This window comes from Saccoglossus kowalevskii, chromosome 1 (assembly GCF_978046115.1).
Source record: "Saccoglossus kowalevskii chromosome 1, keSacKowa6.1, whole genome shotgun sequence".
Taxonomy (NCBI): Eukaryota; Metazoa; Hemichordata; class Enteropneusta; family Harrimaniidae; genus Saccoglossus; species Saccoglossus kowalevskii.
In genome coordinates, this window is record NC_140641.1 from 47,325,472 (window position 1) to 47,342,802 (window position 17,331).

The following is a 17,331-nucleotide window of genomic DNA, read 5'->3' on the forward strand; positions in this document are numbered from 1 at the left end:
ACACATTGCTGTACTCTGTCCCTTTGTTATAGTGTTAGTGTTAACACATTGCTGTACTCTGTCCCTATGTTATAGTGTTAGGGTTAACACATTGCTGTACTCTGTCCCTATGTAATAGTTTTAGGTTTAACACATTGCTGTACCCTGTCCCTATGTTATAGTGTTAGGTTTAACACATTCCTGTATTCTGTCCCTATGTTATAGTGTTAGGTTTAACACATTGCTGTACTCTGTCCCTTTGTTAAAGTGTTAGGGTTAACACATTGCTGTACTCTGTCCCTATGTAATAGTGTTAGGTTTAACACATTGCTGTACCCTGTCCCTATGTTATAGTGTTAGGTTTAACACATTCCTGTATTCTGTCCCTATGTTATAGTGTTAGATTTAACACATTGCTGTACTCTGTCCCTTTGTTATAGTGTTAGGGTTAACACATTGCTGTATTCTGTCCCTATGTTATAGTGTTAGGGTTAACACATTGCTGTACTCTGTCCCTATGTAATAGTGTTAGGTTTAACACATTGCTGTACTCTGTCCCTATGTTATAGTGTTAGGGTGAACACATTGCTGTACTCTGTCCCTATGTTATAGTGTTGGGTTTAACACATTGCTGTACTCTGTCCCTATGTTATAGTGTTAGGGTTAACACATTGCTGTTCTCTGTCCCTATGTTATAGTGTTAGGGTTAACACATTGCTGTACTCTGTCCCTATGTTATAGTGTTAGGTTTAACACATTGCTGTACTCTGTCCCTATGTTATAGTGTTAGGGTTAACACATTCCTGTATTCTGTCCCTATGTTATAGTGTTAGGTTTAACACATTGCTGTACTCTGTCCCTATGTTATAGTGTTAGGGTTAACACATTGCTGTACTCTGTCCCTATGTTATAGTGTTAGGTTTAACACATTGCTGTACTCTGTCCCTATGTAATAGTGTTAGGTTTAACACATTGCTGTACCCTGTCCCTATGTTATAGTGTTAGGTTTAACACATTCCTGTATTCTGTCCCTATGTTATAGTGTTAGGTTTAACACATTGCTGTACTCTGTCCCTTTGTTATAGTGTTAGGGTTAACACATTGCTGTACTCTGTCCCTATGTAATAGTGTTAGGTTTAACACATTGCTGTACTCTGTCCCTATGTTATAGTGTTAGGGTGAACACATTGCTGTACTCTGTCCCTATGTTATAGTGTTGGGTTTAACACATTGCTGTACTCTGTCCCTATGTTATAGTGTTAGGGTTAACACATTGCTGTTCTCTGTCCCTATGTTATAGTGTTAGGGTTAACACATTGCTGTACTCTGTCCCTATGTTATAGTGTTAGGTTTAACACATTGCTGTACTCTGTCCCTATGTTATAGTGATAGGGTTAACACATTGCTGTACTCTGTCCCTATGTTATAGTGTTAGGGTTAACACATTGCTGTACTCTGTCCCTATGTTATAGTGTTAGGGTTAACATATTGATGTACTCTATCTCTCTGTTATAGTCTTAGAGTTAACATATTGCTGTATTCTGTCCCTATGTTATAGTGTTAGGGTTAACACATTGCTGTACTCTGTCCCTATGTTATAGTGTTAGGGTTAACACATTGCTGTACTCTGTCCCTATGTTATAGTGTTAGGGTTAACACATTGCTGTACTCTGTCCCTATGTTATAGTGTTAGGGTTAACACATTGCTGTACTCTGTCCCTATGTTATAGTGTTAGGGTTAACACATTGCTGTACTCTGTCCCTATGTTATAGTGTTAGGGTTAACACATTGCTGTACTCTGTCCCTATGTTATAGTGTTAGGTTTAACACATTGCTGTACTCTGTTCCTTTGTTATTGTGTTAGGGTTAACACATTGCTGTACTCTGTCCCCATGTTATAGTGTTAGGGTTAACACATTGCTGTACTCTGTCCCTATGTTATAGTGTTAGGTTTAACACATTCCTGTACTCTGTCCCTATGTTATAGTCTTTGGGTTAAAATATTGCTGTACTCTATCTCTCTGTTATAGTCTTAGGGTTAACACTTTGCTGTACTCTGTCCCTATGTTATAGTGTTAGGTTTAACACATTGCTGTACTCTGTCCCTATGTTATAGTGATAGGGTTAACACATTGCTGTACTCTGTCCCTATGTTATAGTGTTAGGTTTAACACATTGCTTTACTCTGTCCCTATGTTATAGTGTTAGGTTTAACACATTGCTGTACTCTGTCCCTATGTTATAGTGTTAGGGTTAACATATTGCTGTACTCTGTCCCTATGTTATAGTGTTAGGGTTAACACATTGCTGTACTCTGTCCCTATGTTATAGTGTTAGGGTTAACACATTGCTGTACTTTGTCCCTATGTTATAGTGTTAGGTTTAACACATTGCTGTACTCTGTCCCTGTGTTATAGTGTTAGTGTTAACACATTGCTGTACTCTGTCCCTATGTTATAGTGTTAGGGTTAACACATTGCTGTACTCTGTCCCTATGTAATAGTGTTAGGTTTAACACATTGCTGTACCCTGTCCCTATGTTATAGTGTTAGGTTTAACACGTTCCTGTATTCTGTCCCTATGTTATAGTGTTAGGTTTAACACATTGCTGTACTCTGTCCCTTTGTTATAGTGTTAGGGTTAACACATTGCTGTACTCTGTCCCTATGTTATAGTGTTAGGGTTAACACATTGCTGTACTCTGTCCCTATGCAATAGTGTTAGGTTTAACACATTGCTGTACTCTGTCCCTATGTTATAGTGTTAGGGTGAACACATTGCTGTACTCTGTCCCTATGTTATAGTGTTGGGTTTAACACATTGCTGTACTCTGTCCCTATGTTATAGTGTTAGGGTTAACACATTGCCGTTCTCTGTCCCTATGTTATAGTGTTAGGGTTAACACATTGCTGTACTCTGTCCCTATGTTATAGTGTTAGGTTTAACACATTGCTGTACTCTGTCCCTATGTTATAGTGATAGGGTTAACACATTGCTGTACTCTGTCCCTATGTTATAGTGTTAGGGTTAACACATTGCTGTACTCTGTCCCTATGTTATAGTGTTAGGGTTAACATATTGATGTACTCTATCTCTCTGTTATAGTCTTAGAGTTAACATATTGCTGTATTCTGTCCCTATGTTATAGTGTTAGGGTTAACATATTGCTGTACTCTGTCCCTATGTTATAGTGTTAGGGTTAACACATTGCTGTACTCTGTCCCTATGTTATAGTGTTAGGGATAACACATTGCTGTACTCTGTCCCTATGTTATAGTGATAGGGTTAACACATTGCTGTACTCTGTCCCTATGTTATAGTGTTAGGTTTAACACATTGCTGTACTCTGTCCCTATGTTATAGTGATAGGGTTAACACATTGCTGTACTCTGTCCCTATGTTATAGTGTTAGGGTTAACACATTGCTGTACTCTGTCCCTATGTTATAGTGTTAGGTTTAACACATTGCTGTACTCTGTCCCTATGTTATAGTGATAGGGTTAACACATTGCTGTACTCTGTCCCTATGTTATAGTGTTAGGGTTAACACATTGCTGTACTCTGTCCCTATGTTATAGTGTTAGGGTTAACATATTGATGTACTCTATCTCTCTGTTATAGTCTTAGAGTTAACATATTGCTGTATTCTGTCCCTATGTTATAGTGTTAGGGTTAACATATTGCTGTACTCTGTCCCTATGTTATAGTGTTAGGGTTAACACATTGCTGTACTCTGTCCCTATGTTATAGTGTTAGGGTTAACACATTGCTGTACTCTGTCCCTATGTTATAGTGTTAGGGTTAACACATTGCTGTACTCTGTCCCTATGTTATAGTGTTAGGGTTAACACATTGCTGTACTCTGTCCCTATGTTATAGTGTTAGGGTTAACACATTGCTGTACTCTGTCCCTATGTTATAGTGTTAGGGTTAACATATTGATGTACTCTATCTCTCTGTTATAGTCTTAGAGTTAACATATTGCTGTATTCTGTCCCTATGTTATAGTGTTAGGGTTAACATATTGCTGTACTCTGTCCCTATGTTATAGTGTTAGGGTTAACACATTGCTGTACTCTGTCCCTATGTTATAGTGTTAGGGTTAACACATTGCTGTACTCTGTCCCTATGTTATAGTGTTAGGGTTAACACATTGCTGTACTCTGTCCCTATGTTATAGTGTTAGGGTTAACACATTGCTGTACTCTGTCCCTATGTTATAGTGTTAGGTTTAACACATTGCTGTACTCTGTCCCTATGTTATAGTGATAGGGTTAACACATTGCTGTACTCTGTCTCTATGTTATAGTGTTAGGTTTAACACATTGCTTTACTCTGTCCCTATGTTATAGTGTTAGGTTTAACACATTGCTGTACTCTGTCCCTATGTTATAGTGTTAGGGTTAACATATTGCTGTACTCTGTCCCTATGTTATAGTGTTAGGGTTAACACATTGCTGTACTCTGTCCCTATGTTATAGTGTTAGGGTTAACACATTGCTGTACTTTGTCCCTATGTTATAGTGTTAGGTTTAACACATTGCTTTACTCTGTCCCTATGTTATAGTGTTAGGTTTAACACATTGCTGTACTCTGTCCCTGTGTTATAGTGTTAGGGTTAACATATTGCTGTACTCTGTCCCTATGTTATAGTGTTAGGTTTAACACATTGCTGTACTCTGTCCCTATGTTATAGTGTTAGGTTTAACACATTGCTGTACTCTGTCCCTATGTTATAGTGTTAGGGTTAACATATTGCTGTACTCTGTCCCTATGTTATAGTGTTAGGGTTAACACATTGCTGTACTCTGTCCCTATGTTATAGTGTTAGGTTTAACACATTGCTGTACTCTGTCCCTATGTTATAGTGTTAGGGTTAACACATTCCTGTATTCTGTCCCTATGTTATAGTGTTAGGTTTAACACATTGCTGTACTCTGTCCCTTTGTTATAGTGTTAGGGTTAACACATTGCTGTACTCTGTCCCTATGTTATAGTGTTAGGGTTAACACATTGCTGTACTCTGTCCCTATGTAATAGTGTTAGGTTTAACACATTGCTGTACTCTGTCCCTTTGTTATAGTGTTAGGGTTAACACATTGCTGTACTCTGTCCCTTTGTTATAGTGTTAGGGTTAACACATTGCTGTACTCTGTCCCTATGTTATAGTGTTAGGGTTAACACATTGCTGTACTTTGTCCCTATGTTATAGTGTTAGGTTTAACACATTGCTTTACTCTGTCCCTATGTTATAGTGTTAGGTTTAACACATTGCTGTACTCTGTCCCTGTGTTATAGTGTTAGGGTTAACATATTGCTGTACTCTGTCCCTATGTTATAGTGTTAGGTTTAACACATTGCTGTACTCTGTCCCTATGTTATAGTGTTAGGTTTAACACATTGCTGTACTCTGTTCCTATGTTATAGTGTTAGGGTTAACATATTGCTGTACTCTGTCCCTATGTTATAGTGTTAGGGTTAACACATTGCTGTACTCTGTCCCTATGTTATAGTGTTAGGTTTAACACATTGCTGTACTCTGTCCCTATGTTATAGTGTTAGGGTTAACACATTCCTGTATTCTGTCCCTATGTTATAGTGTTAGGTTTAACACATTGCTGTACTCTGTCTCTTTGTTATAGTGTTAGGGTTAACACATTGCTGTACTCTGTCCCTATGTTATAGTGTTAGGGTTAACACATTGCTGTACTCTGTCCCTATGTTATAGTGTTAGGTTTAACACATTGCTGTACTCTGTCCCTATGTTATAGTGTTAGGGTTAACACATTCCTGTATTCTGTCCCTATGTTATAGTGTTAGGTTTAACACATTGCTGTACTCTGTCCCTTTGTTATAGTGTTAGGGTTAACACATTGCTGTACTCTGTCCCTATGTTATAGTGTTAGGGTTAACACATTGCTGTACTCTGTCGCTATGTAATAGTGTTAGGTTTAACACATTGCTGTACTCTGTCCCTTTGTTATAGTGTTAGGGTTAACACATTGCTGTACTCTGTCCCTTTGTTATAGTGTTAGGGTTAACACATTGCTGTACTCTGTCCCTTTGTTATAGTGTTAGGGTTAACACATTGCTGTACTCTGTCCCTATGTTATAGTGTTAGGGTTAACACATTGCTGTACTTTGTCCCTATGTTATAGTGTTAGGTTTAACACATTGCTTTACTCTGTCCCTATGTTATAGTGTTAGGTTTAACACATTGCTGTACTCTGTCCCTGTGTTATAGTGTTAGGGTTAACATATTGCTGTACTCTGTCCCTATGTTATAGTGTTAGGTTTAACACATTGCTGTACTCTGTCCCTATGTTATAGTGTTAGGTTTAACACATTGCTGTACTCTGTTCCTATGTTATAGTGTTAGGGTTAACATATTGCTGTACTCTGTCCCTATGTTATAGTGTTAGGTTTAACACATTGCTGTACTCTGTCCCTATGTTATAGTGTTAGGGTTAACACATTCCTGTATTCTGTCCCTATGTTATAGTGTTAGGTTTAACACATTGCTGTACTCTGTCCCTTTGTTATAGTGTTAGGGTTAACACATTGCTGTACTCTGTCCCTATGTTATAGTGTTAGGGTTAACACATTGCTGTACTCTGTCCCTATGTAATAGTGTTAGGTTTAACACATTGCTGTACTCTGTCCCTATGTTATAGTGTTAGGTTTAACACATTCCTGTATTCTGTCCCTATGTTATAGTGTTAGGTTTAACACATTGCTGTACTCTGTCCCTTTGTTATAGTGTTAGGGTTAACACATTGCTGTACTCTGTCCCTATGTTATAGTGTTAGGGTTAACACATTGCTGTACTCTGTCCCTATGTTATAGTGTTAGGTTTAACACATTGCTGTACTCTGTTCCTTTGTTATTGTGTTAGGGTTAACACATTGCTGTACTCTGTCCCTATGTTATAGTGTTAGGGTTAACACATTGCTGTACTCTGTCCCTATGTTATAGTGTTAGGTTTAACACATTCCTGTACTCTGTCCCTATGTTATAGTCTTTGGGTTAAAATATTGCTGTACTCTATCTCTCTGTTATAGTCTTAGGGTTAACACTTTGCTGTACTCTGTCCCTATGTTATAGTGTTAGGTTTAACACATTGCTGTACTCTGTCCCTATGTTATAGTGATAGGGTTAACACATTGCTGTACTCTGTTCCTATGTTATAGTGTTAGGTTTAACACATTGCTTTACTCTGTCCCTATGTTATAGTGATAGGGTTAACACATTGCTGTACTCTGTCCCTATGTTATAGTGTTAGGGTTAACATATTGATGTACTCTATCTCTCTGTTATAGTCTTAGAGTTAACATATTGCTGTATTCTGTCCCTATGTTATAGTGTTAGGGTTAACACATTGCTGTACTCTGTCCCTATGTTATAGTGTTAGGGTTAACACATTGCTGTACTCTGTCCCTATGTTATAGTGTTAGGGTTAACACATTGCTGTACTCTGTCCCTATGTTATAGTGTTAGGTTTAACACATTGCTGTACTCTGTGCCTTTGTTATAGTGTTAGGGTTAACACATTGATGTACTCTGTCCCTATGTTATAGTGTTAGGGTTAACACATTGCTGTACTCTGTCCCTATGTTATAGTGTTAGGGTTAACACATTGCTGTACTCTGTCCCTATGTTATAGTGTTAGGTTTAACACATTGCTGTACTCTGTTCCTTTGTTATTGTGTTAGGGTTAACACATTGCTGTACTCTGTCCCTATGTTATAGTGTTAGGGTTAACACATTGCTGTACTCTGTCCCTATGTTATAGTGATAGGGTTAACACATTGCTGTACTCTGTCCCTATGTTATAGTGTTAGGTTTAACACATTGCTTTACTCTGTCCCTATGTTATAGTGTTAGGTTTAACACATTGCTGTACTCTGTCCCTATGTTATAGTGTTAGGGTTAACATATTGCTGTACTCTGCCCTATGTTATAGTGTTAGGTTTAACACATTGCTGTACTCTGTTCCTATGTTATAGTGTTAGGTTTAACACATTGCTGTACTCTGTCCCTATGTTATAGTGTTAGGGTTAACACATTGCTGTACTTTGTCCCTATGTTATAGTGTTAGGTTTAACACATTGCTTTACTCTGCCCCTATGTTATAGTGTTAGGTTTAACACATTGCTGTACTCTGTCCCTGTGTTATAGTGTTAGGGTTAACATATTGCTGTACTCTGTCCCTATGTTATAGTGTTAGGTTTAACACATTGCTGTACTCTGTCCCTATGTTATAGTGTTAGGTTTAACACATTGCTGTACTCTGTCCCTATGTTATAGTGTTAGGGTTAACATATTGCTGTACTCTGTCCCTATGTTATAGTGTTAGGGTTAACACATTGCTGTACTCTGTCCCTATGTTATAGTGTTAGGTTTAACACATTGCTGTACTCTGTCCCTATGTTATAGTGTTAGGGTTAACACATTCCTGTATTCTGTCCCTATGTTATAGTGTTAGGTTTAACACATTGCTGTACTCTGTCCCTTTGTTATAGTGTTAGTGTTAACACATTGCTGTACTCTGTCCCTATGTTATAGTGTTAGGGTTAACACATTGCTGTACTCTGTCCCTATGTAATAGTGTTAGGTTCAACACATTGCTGTACCCTGTCCCTATGTTATAGTGTTAGGTTTAACACATTGCTGTACTCTGTCCCTATGTTATAGTGTTGGGTTTAACACATTGCTGTACTCTGTCCCTATGTTATAGTGTTAGGGTTAACACATTGCTGTTCTCTGTCCCTATGTTATAGTGTTAGGGTTAACACATTGCTGTACTCTGTCCCTATGTTATAGTGTTAGGTTTAACACATTGCTGTACTCTGTCCCTATGTTATAGTGATAGGGTTAACACATTGCTGTACTCTGTCCCTATGTTATAGTGTTAGGGTTAACATATTGATGTACTCTATCTCTCTGTTATAGTCTTAGAGTTAACATATTGCTGTATTCTGTCCCTATGTTATAGTGTTAGGGTTAACACATTGCTGTACTCTGTCCCTATGTTATAGTGTTAGGGTTAACACATTGCTGTACTCTGTCCCTATGTTATAGTGTTAGGGTTAACACATTGCTGTACTCTGTCCCTATGTTATAGTGTTAGGTTTAACACATTGCTGTACTCTGTCCCTATGTTATAGTGATAGGGTTAACACATTGCTGTACTCTGTCCCTATGTTATAGTGTTAGGTTTAACACATTGCTTTACTCTGTCTCTATGTTATAGTGTTAGGTTTAACACATTGCTGTACTCTGTTCCTATGTTATAGTGTTAGGTTTAACACATTGCTGTACTCTGTCCCTATGTTATAGTGTTAGGGTTAACACATTGCTGTACTTTGTCCCTATGTTATAGTGTTAGGTTTAACACATTGCTTTACTCTGTCCCTATGTTATAGTGTTAGGTTTAACACATTGCTGTACTCTGTCCCTGTGTTATAGTGTTAGGGTTAACATATTGCTGTACTCTGTCCCTATGTTATAGTGTTAGGTTTAACACATTGCTGTACTCTGTCCCTATGTTATAGTGTTAGGTTTAACACATTGCTGTACTCTGTCCCTATGTTATAGTGTTAGGGTTAACATATTGCTGTACTCTGTTCCTATGTTATAGTGTTAGGGTTAACACATTGCTGTACTCTGTCCCTATGTTATAGTGTTAGGTTTAACACATTGCGTACTCTGTCCCTATGTTATAGTGTTAGGGTTAACACATTCCTGTATTCTGTCCCTATGTTATAGTGTTAGGTTTAACACATTGCTGTACTCTGTCCCTTTGTTATAGTGTTAGTGTTAACACATTGCTGTACTCTGTCCCTATGTTATAGTGTTAGGGTTAACACATTGCTGTACTCTGTCCCTATGTAATAGTTTTAGGTTTAACACATTGCTGTACCCTGTCCCTATGTTATAGTGTTAGGTTTAACACATTCCTGTATTCTGTCCCTATGTTATAGTGTTAGGTTTAACACATTGCTGTACTCTGTCCCTTTGTTAAAGTGTTAGGGTTAACACATTGCTGTACTCTGTCCCTATGTAATAGTGTTAGGTTTAACACATTGCTGTACCCTGTCCCTATGTTATAGTGTTAGGTTTAACACATTCCTGTATTCTGTCCCTATGTTATAGTGTTAGATTTAACACATTGCTGTACTCTGTCCCTTTGTTATAGTGTTAGGGTTAACACATTGCTGTATTCTGTCCCTATGTTATAGTGTTAGGGTTAACACATTGCTGTACTCTGTCCCTATGTAATAGTGTTAGGTTTAACACATTGCTGTACTCTGTCCCTATGTTATAGTGTTAGGGTGAACACATTGCTGTACTCTGTCCCTATGTTATAGTGTTGGGTTTAACACATTGCTGTACTCTGTCCCTATGTTATAGTGTTAGGGTTAACACATTGCTGTTCTCTGTCCCTATGTTATAGTGTTAGGGTTAACACATTGCTGTACTCTGTCCCTATGTTATAGTGTTAGGTTTAACACATTGCTGTACTCTGTCCCTATGTTATAGTGTTAGGGTTAACACATTCCTGTATTCTGTCCCTATGTTATAGTGTTAGGTTTAACACATTGCTGTACTCTGTCCCTATGTTATAGTGTTAGGGTTAACACATTGCTGTACTCTGTCCCTATGTTATAGTGTTAGGTTTAACACATTGCTGTACTCTGTCCCTATGTAATAGTGTTAGGTTTAACACATTGCTGTACCCTGTCCCTATGTTATAGTGTTAGGTTTAACACATTCCTGTATTCTGTCCCTATGTTATAGTGTTAGGTTTAACACATTGCTGTACTCTGTCCCTTTGTTATAGTGTTAGGGTTAACACATTGCTGTACTCTGTCCCTATGTAATAGTGTTAGGTTTAACACATTGCTGTACTCTGTCCCTATGTTATAGTGTTAGGGTGAACACATTGCTGTACTCTGTCCCTATGTTATAGTGTTGGGTTTAACACATTGCTGTACTCTGTCCCTATGTTATAGTGTTAGGGTTAACACATTGCTGTTCTCTGTCCCTATGTTATAGTGTTAGGGTTAACACATTGCTGTACTCTGTCCCTATGTTATAGTGTTAGGTTTAACACATTGCTGTACTCTGTCCCTATGTTATAGTGATAGGGTTAACACATTGCTGTACTCTGTCCCTATGTTATAGTGTTAGGGTTAACACATTGCTGTACTCTGTCCCTATGTTATAGTGTTAGGGTTAACATATTGATGTACTCTATCTCTCTGTTATAGTCTTAGAGTTAACATATTGCTGTATTCTGTCCCTATGTTATAGTGTTAGGGTTAACACATTGCTGTACTCTGTCCCTATGTTATAGTGTTAGGGTTAACACATTGCTGTACTCTGTCCCTATGTTATAGTGTTAGGGTTAACACATTGCTGTACTCTGTCCCTATGTTATAGTGTTAGGGTTAACACATTGCTGTACTCTGTCCCTATGTTATAGTGTTAGGGTTAACACATTGCTGTACTCTGTCCCTATGTTATAGTGTTAGGGTTAACACATTGCTGTACTCTGTCCCTATGTTATAGTGTTAGGGTTAACACATTGCTGTACTCTGTCCCTATGTTATAGTGTTAGGGTTAACACATTGCTGTACTCTGTCCCTATGTTATAGTGTTAGGTTTAACACATTGCTGTACTCTGTTCCTTTGTTATTGTGTTAGGGTTAACACATTGCTGTACTCTGTCCCCATGTTATAGTGTTAGGGTTAACACATTGCTGTACTCTGTCCCTATGTTATAGTGTTAGGTTTAACACATTCCTGTACTCTGTCCCTATGTTATAGTCTTTGGGTTAAAATATTGCTGTACTCTATCTCTCTGTTATAGTCTTAGGGTTAACACTTTGCTGTACTCTGTCCCTATGTTATAGTGTTAGGTTTAACACATTGCTGTACTCTGTCCCTATGTTATAGTGATAGGGTTAACACATTGCTGTACTCTGTCCCTATGTTATAGTGTTAGGTTTAACACATTGCTTTACTCTGTCCCTATGTTATAGTGTTAGGTTTAACACATTGCTGTACTCTGTCCCTATGTTATAGTGTTAGGGTTAACATATTGCTGTACTCTGTCCCTATGTTATAGTGTTAGGGTTAACACATTGCTGTACTCTGTCCCTATGTTATAGTGTTAGGGTTAACACATTGCTGTACTTTGTCCCTATGTTATAGTGTTAGGTTTAACACATTGCTGTACTCTGTCCCTGTGTTATAGTGTTAGTGTTAACACATTGCTGTACTCTGTCCCTATGTTATAGTGTTAGGGTTAACACATTGCTGTACTCTGTCCCTATGTAATAGTGTTAGGTTTAACACATTGCTGTACCCTGTCCCTATGTTATAGTGTTAGGTTTAACACGTTCCTGTATTCTGTCCCTATGTTATAGTGTTAGGTTTAACACATTGCTGTACTCTGTCCCTTTGTTATAGTGTTAGGGTTAACACATTGCTGTACTCTGTCCCTATGTTATAGTGTTAGGGTTAACACATTGCTGTACTCTGTCCCTATGCAATAGTGTTAGGTTTAACACATTGCTGTACTCTGTCCCTATGTTATAGTGTTAGGGTGAACACATTGCTGTACTCTGTCCCTATGTTATAGTGTTGGGTTTAACACATTGCTGTACTCTGTCCCTATGTTATAGTGTTAGGGTTAACACATTGCCGTTCTCTGTCCCTATGTTATAGTGTTAGGGTTAACACATTGCTGTACTCTGTCCCTATGTTATAGTGTTAGGTTTAACACATTGCTGTACTCTGTCCCTATGTTATAGTGATAGGGTTAACACATTGCTGTACTCTGTCCCTATGTTATAGTGTTAGGGTTAACACATTGCTGTACTCTGTCCCTATGTTATAGTGTTAGGGTTAACATATTGATGTACTCTATCTCTCTGTTATAGTCTTAGAGTTAACATATTGCTGTATTCTGTCCCTATGTTATAGTGTTAGGGTTAACATATTGCTGTACTCTGTCCCTATGTTATAGTGTTAGGGTTAACACATTGCTGTACTCTGTCCCTATGTTATAGTGTTAGGGATAACACATTGCTGTACTCTGTCCCTATGTTATAGTGATAGGGTTAACACATTGCTGTACTCTGTCCCTATGTTATAGTGTTAGGTTTAACACATTGCTGTACTCTGTCCCTATGTTATAGTGATAGGGTTAACACATTGCTGTACTTTGTCCCTATGTTATAGTGTTAGGGTTAACACATTGCTGTACTCTGTCCCTATGTTATAGTGTTAGGTTTAACACATTGCTGTACTCTGTCCCTATGTTATAGTGATAGGGTTAACACATTGCTGTACTCTGTCCCTATGTTATAGTGTTAGGGTTAACACATTGCTGTACTCTGTCCCTATGTTATAGTGTTAGGGTTAACATATTGATGTACTCTATCTCTCTGTTATAGTCTTAGAGTTAACATATTGCTGTATTCTGTCCCTATGTTATAGTGTTAGGGTTAACATATTGCTGTACTCTGTCCCTATGTTATAGTGTTAGGGTTAACACATTGCTGTACTCTGTCCCTATGTTATAGTGTTAGGGTTAACACATTGCTGTACTCTGTCCCTATGTTATAGTGTTAGGGTTAACACATTGCTGTACTCTGTCCCTATGTTATAGTGTTAGGTTTAACACATTGCTGTACTCTGTCCCTATGTTATAGTGTTAGGGTTAACATATTGCTGTACTCTGTCCCTATGTTATAGTGTTAGGGTTAACACATTGCTGTACTCTGTCCCTATGTTATAGTGTTAGGGTTAACACATTGCTGTACTCTGTCCCTATGTTATAGTGTTAGGTTTAACACATTGCTGTACTCTGTCCCTATGTTATAGTGTTAGGTTTAACACATTGCTGTACTCTGTGCCTTTGTTATAGTGTTAGGGTTAACACATTGCTGTACTCTGTCCCTATGTTATAGTGTTAGGGTTAACACATTGCTGTACTCTGTCCCTATGTTATAGTGTTAGGGTTAACACATTGCTGTACTCTGTCCCTATGTTATACTGTTAGGTTTAACACATTGCTGTACTCTGTTCCTTTGTTATTGTGTTAGGGTTAACACATTGCTGTACTCTGTCCCTATGTTATAGTGTTAGGGTTAACACATTGCTGTACTCTGTCCCTATGTTATAGTGTTAGGTTTAACACATTCCTGTACTCTGTCCCTATGTTATAGTCTTAGGGTTAAAATATTGCTGTACTCTATCTCTCTGTTATAGTCTTAGGGTTAACACTTTGCTGTACTCTGTCGCTATGTTATAGTGTTAGGTTTAACACATTGCTGTACTCTGTCCCTATGTTATAGTGATAGGGTTAACACATTGCTGTACTCTGTCTCTATGTTATAGTGTTAGGTTTAACACATTGCTTTACTCTGTCCCTATGTTATAGTGTTAGGTTTAACACATTGCTGTACTCTGTCCCTATGTTATAGTGTTAGGGTTAACATATTGCTGTACTCTGTCCCTATGTTATAGTGTTAGGGTTAACACATTGCTGTACTCTGTCCCTATGTTATAGTGTTAGGGTTAACACATTGCTGTACTTTGTCCCTATGTTATAGTGTTAGGTTTAACACATTGCTTTACTCTGTCCCTATGTTATAGTGTTAGGTTTAACACATTGCTGTACTCTGTCCCTGTGTTATAGTGTTAGGGTTAACATATTGCTGTACTCTGTCCCTATGTTATAGTGTTAGGTTTAACACATTGCTGTACTCTGTCCCTATGTTATAGTGTTAGGTTTAACACATTGCTGTACTCTGTCCCTATGTTATAGTGTTAGGGTTAACATATTGCTGTACTCTGTCCCTATGTTATAGTGTTAGGGTTAACACATTGCTGTACTCTGTCCCTATGTTATAGTGTTAGGTTTAACACATTGCTGTACTCTGTCCCTATGTTATAGTGTTAGGGTTAACACATTCCTGTATTCTGTCCCTATGTTATAGTGTTAGGTTTAACACATTGCTGTACTCTGTCCCTTTGTTATAGTGTTAGGGTTAACACATTGCTGTACTCTGTCCCTATGTTATAGTGTTAGGGTTAACACATTGCTGTACTCTGTCCCTATGTAATAGTGTTAGGTTTAACACATTGCTGTACTCTGTCCCTTTGTTATAGTGTTAGGGTTAACACATTGCTGTACTCTGTCCCTTTGTTATAGTGTTAGGGTTAACACATTGCTGTACTCTGTCCCTATGTTATAGTGTTAGGGTTAACACATTGCTGTACTTTGTCCCTATGTTATAGTGTTAGGTTTAACACATTGCTTTACTCTGTCCCTATGTTATAGTGTTAGGTTTAACACATTGCTGTACTCTGTCCCTGTGTTATAGTGTTAGGGTTAACATATTGCTGTACTCTGTCCCTATGTTATAGTGTTAGGTTTAACACATTGCTGTACTCTGTCCCTATGTTATAGTGTTAGGTTTAACACATTGCTGTACTCTGTTCCTATGTTATAGTGTTAGGGTTAACATATTGCTGTACTCTGTCCCTATGTTATAGTGTTAGGGTTAACACATTGCTGTACTCTGTCCCTATGTTATAGTGTTAGGTTTAACACATTGCTGTACTCTGTCCCTATGTTATAGTGTTAGGGTTAACACATTCCTGTATTCTGTCCCTATGTTATAGTGTTAGGTTTAACACATTGCTGTACTCTGTCTCTTTGTTATAGTGTTAGGGTTAACACATTGCTGTACTCTGTCCCTATGTTATAGTGTTAGGGTTAACACATTGCTGTACTCTGTCCCTATGTTATAGTGTTAGGTTTAACACATTGCTGTACTCTGTCCCTATGTTATAGTGTTAGGGTTAACACATTCCTGTATTCTGTCCCTATGTTATAGTGTTAGGTTTAACACATTGCTGTACTCTGTCCCTTTGTTATAGTGTTAGGGTTAACACATTGCTGTACTCTGTCCCTATGTTATAGTGTTAGGGTTAACACATTGCTGTACTCTGTCGCTATGTAATAGTGTTAGGTTTAACACATTGCTGTACTCTGTCCCTTTGTTATAGTGTTAGGGTTAACACATTGCTGTACTCTGTCCCTTTGTTATAGTGTTAGGGTTAACACATTGCTGTACTCTGTCCCTTTGTTATAGTGTTAGGGTTAACACATTGCTGTACTCTGTCCCTATGTTATAGTGTTAGGGTTAACACATTGCTGTACTTTGTCCCTATGTTATAGTGTTAGGTTTAACACATTGCTTTACTCTGTCCCTATGTTATAGTGTTAGGTTTAACACATTGCTGTACTCTGTCCCTGTGTTATAGTGTTAGGGTTAACATATTGCTGTACTCTGTCCCTATGTTATAGTGTTAGGTTTAACACATTGCTGTACTCTGTCCCTATGTTATAGTGTTAGGTTTAACACATTGCTGTACTCTGTTCCTATGTTATAGTGTTAGGGTTAACATATTGCTGTACTCTGTGTCCCTATGTTATAGTGTTAGGTTTAACACATTGCTGTACTCTGTCCCTATGTTATAGTGTTAGGGTTAACACATTCCTGTATTCTGTCCCTATGTTATAGTGTTAGGTTTAACACATTGCTGTACTCTGTCCCTTTGTTATAGTGTTAGGGTTAACACATTGCTGTACTCTGTCCCTATGTTATAGTGTTAGGGTTAACACATTGCTGTACTCTGTCCCTATGTAATAGTGTTAGGTTTAACACATTGCTGTACTCTGTCCCTATGTTATAGTGTTAGGTTTAACACATTCCTGTATTCTGTCCCTATGTTATAGTGTTAGGTTTAACACATTGCTGTACTCTGTCCCTTTGTTATAGTGTTAGGGTTAACACATTGCTGTACTCTGTCCCTATGTTATAGTGTTAGGGTTAACACATTGCTGTACTCTGTCCCTATGTTATAGTGTTAGGTTTAACACATTGCTGTACTCTGTTCCTTTGTTATTGTGTTAGGGTTAACACATTGCTGTACTCTGTTCCTATGTTATAGTGTTAGGTTTAACACATTGCTTTACTCTGTCCCTATGTTATAGTGTTAGGTTTAACACATTGCTGTACTCTGTCCCTATGTTATAGTGTTCAGGGCTCGAAATTAACTTTTTTTTTTGGTAGTCCATCTGGGCTACCACTTTTTAAATCTGGTAGCCCAAGATCAATCACTGGTAGCCCCAAATTTTTAAAGCAGTATTTATGCGAATGTCATATGTTCAGTACATCTTGTTGACAGGTAGGTAATGTTTCATATATTTGAATGTATCAGTACTAATTTCCTATAGACAGGAGAACTAAACTGAAATAAAGAGT

The 17,331-nt window shown here is 37.8% G+C and overlaps 1 protein-coding gene across 2 annotated transcripts in view; it reads left to right on the plus strand.

Annotated features, from left to right (window-relative positions):
* LOC144350125 (uncharacterized) overlaps nt 1-17,331 on the plus strand; it is a 220,638-nt gene that overhangs the window by 59,235 nt on the left and 144,072 nt on the right. The window lies entirely within an intron of this gene.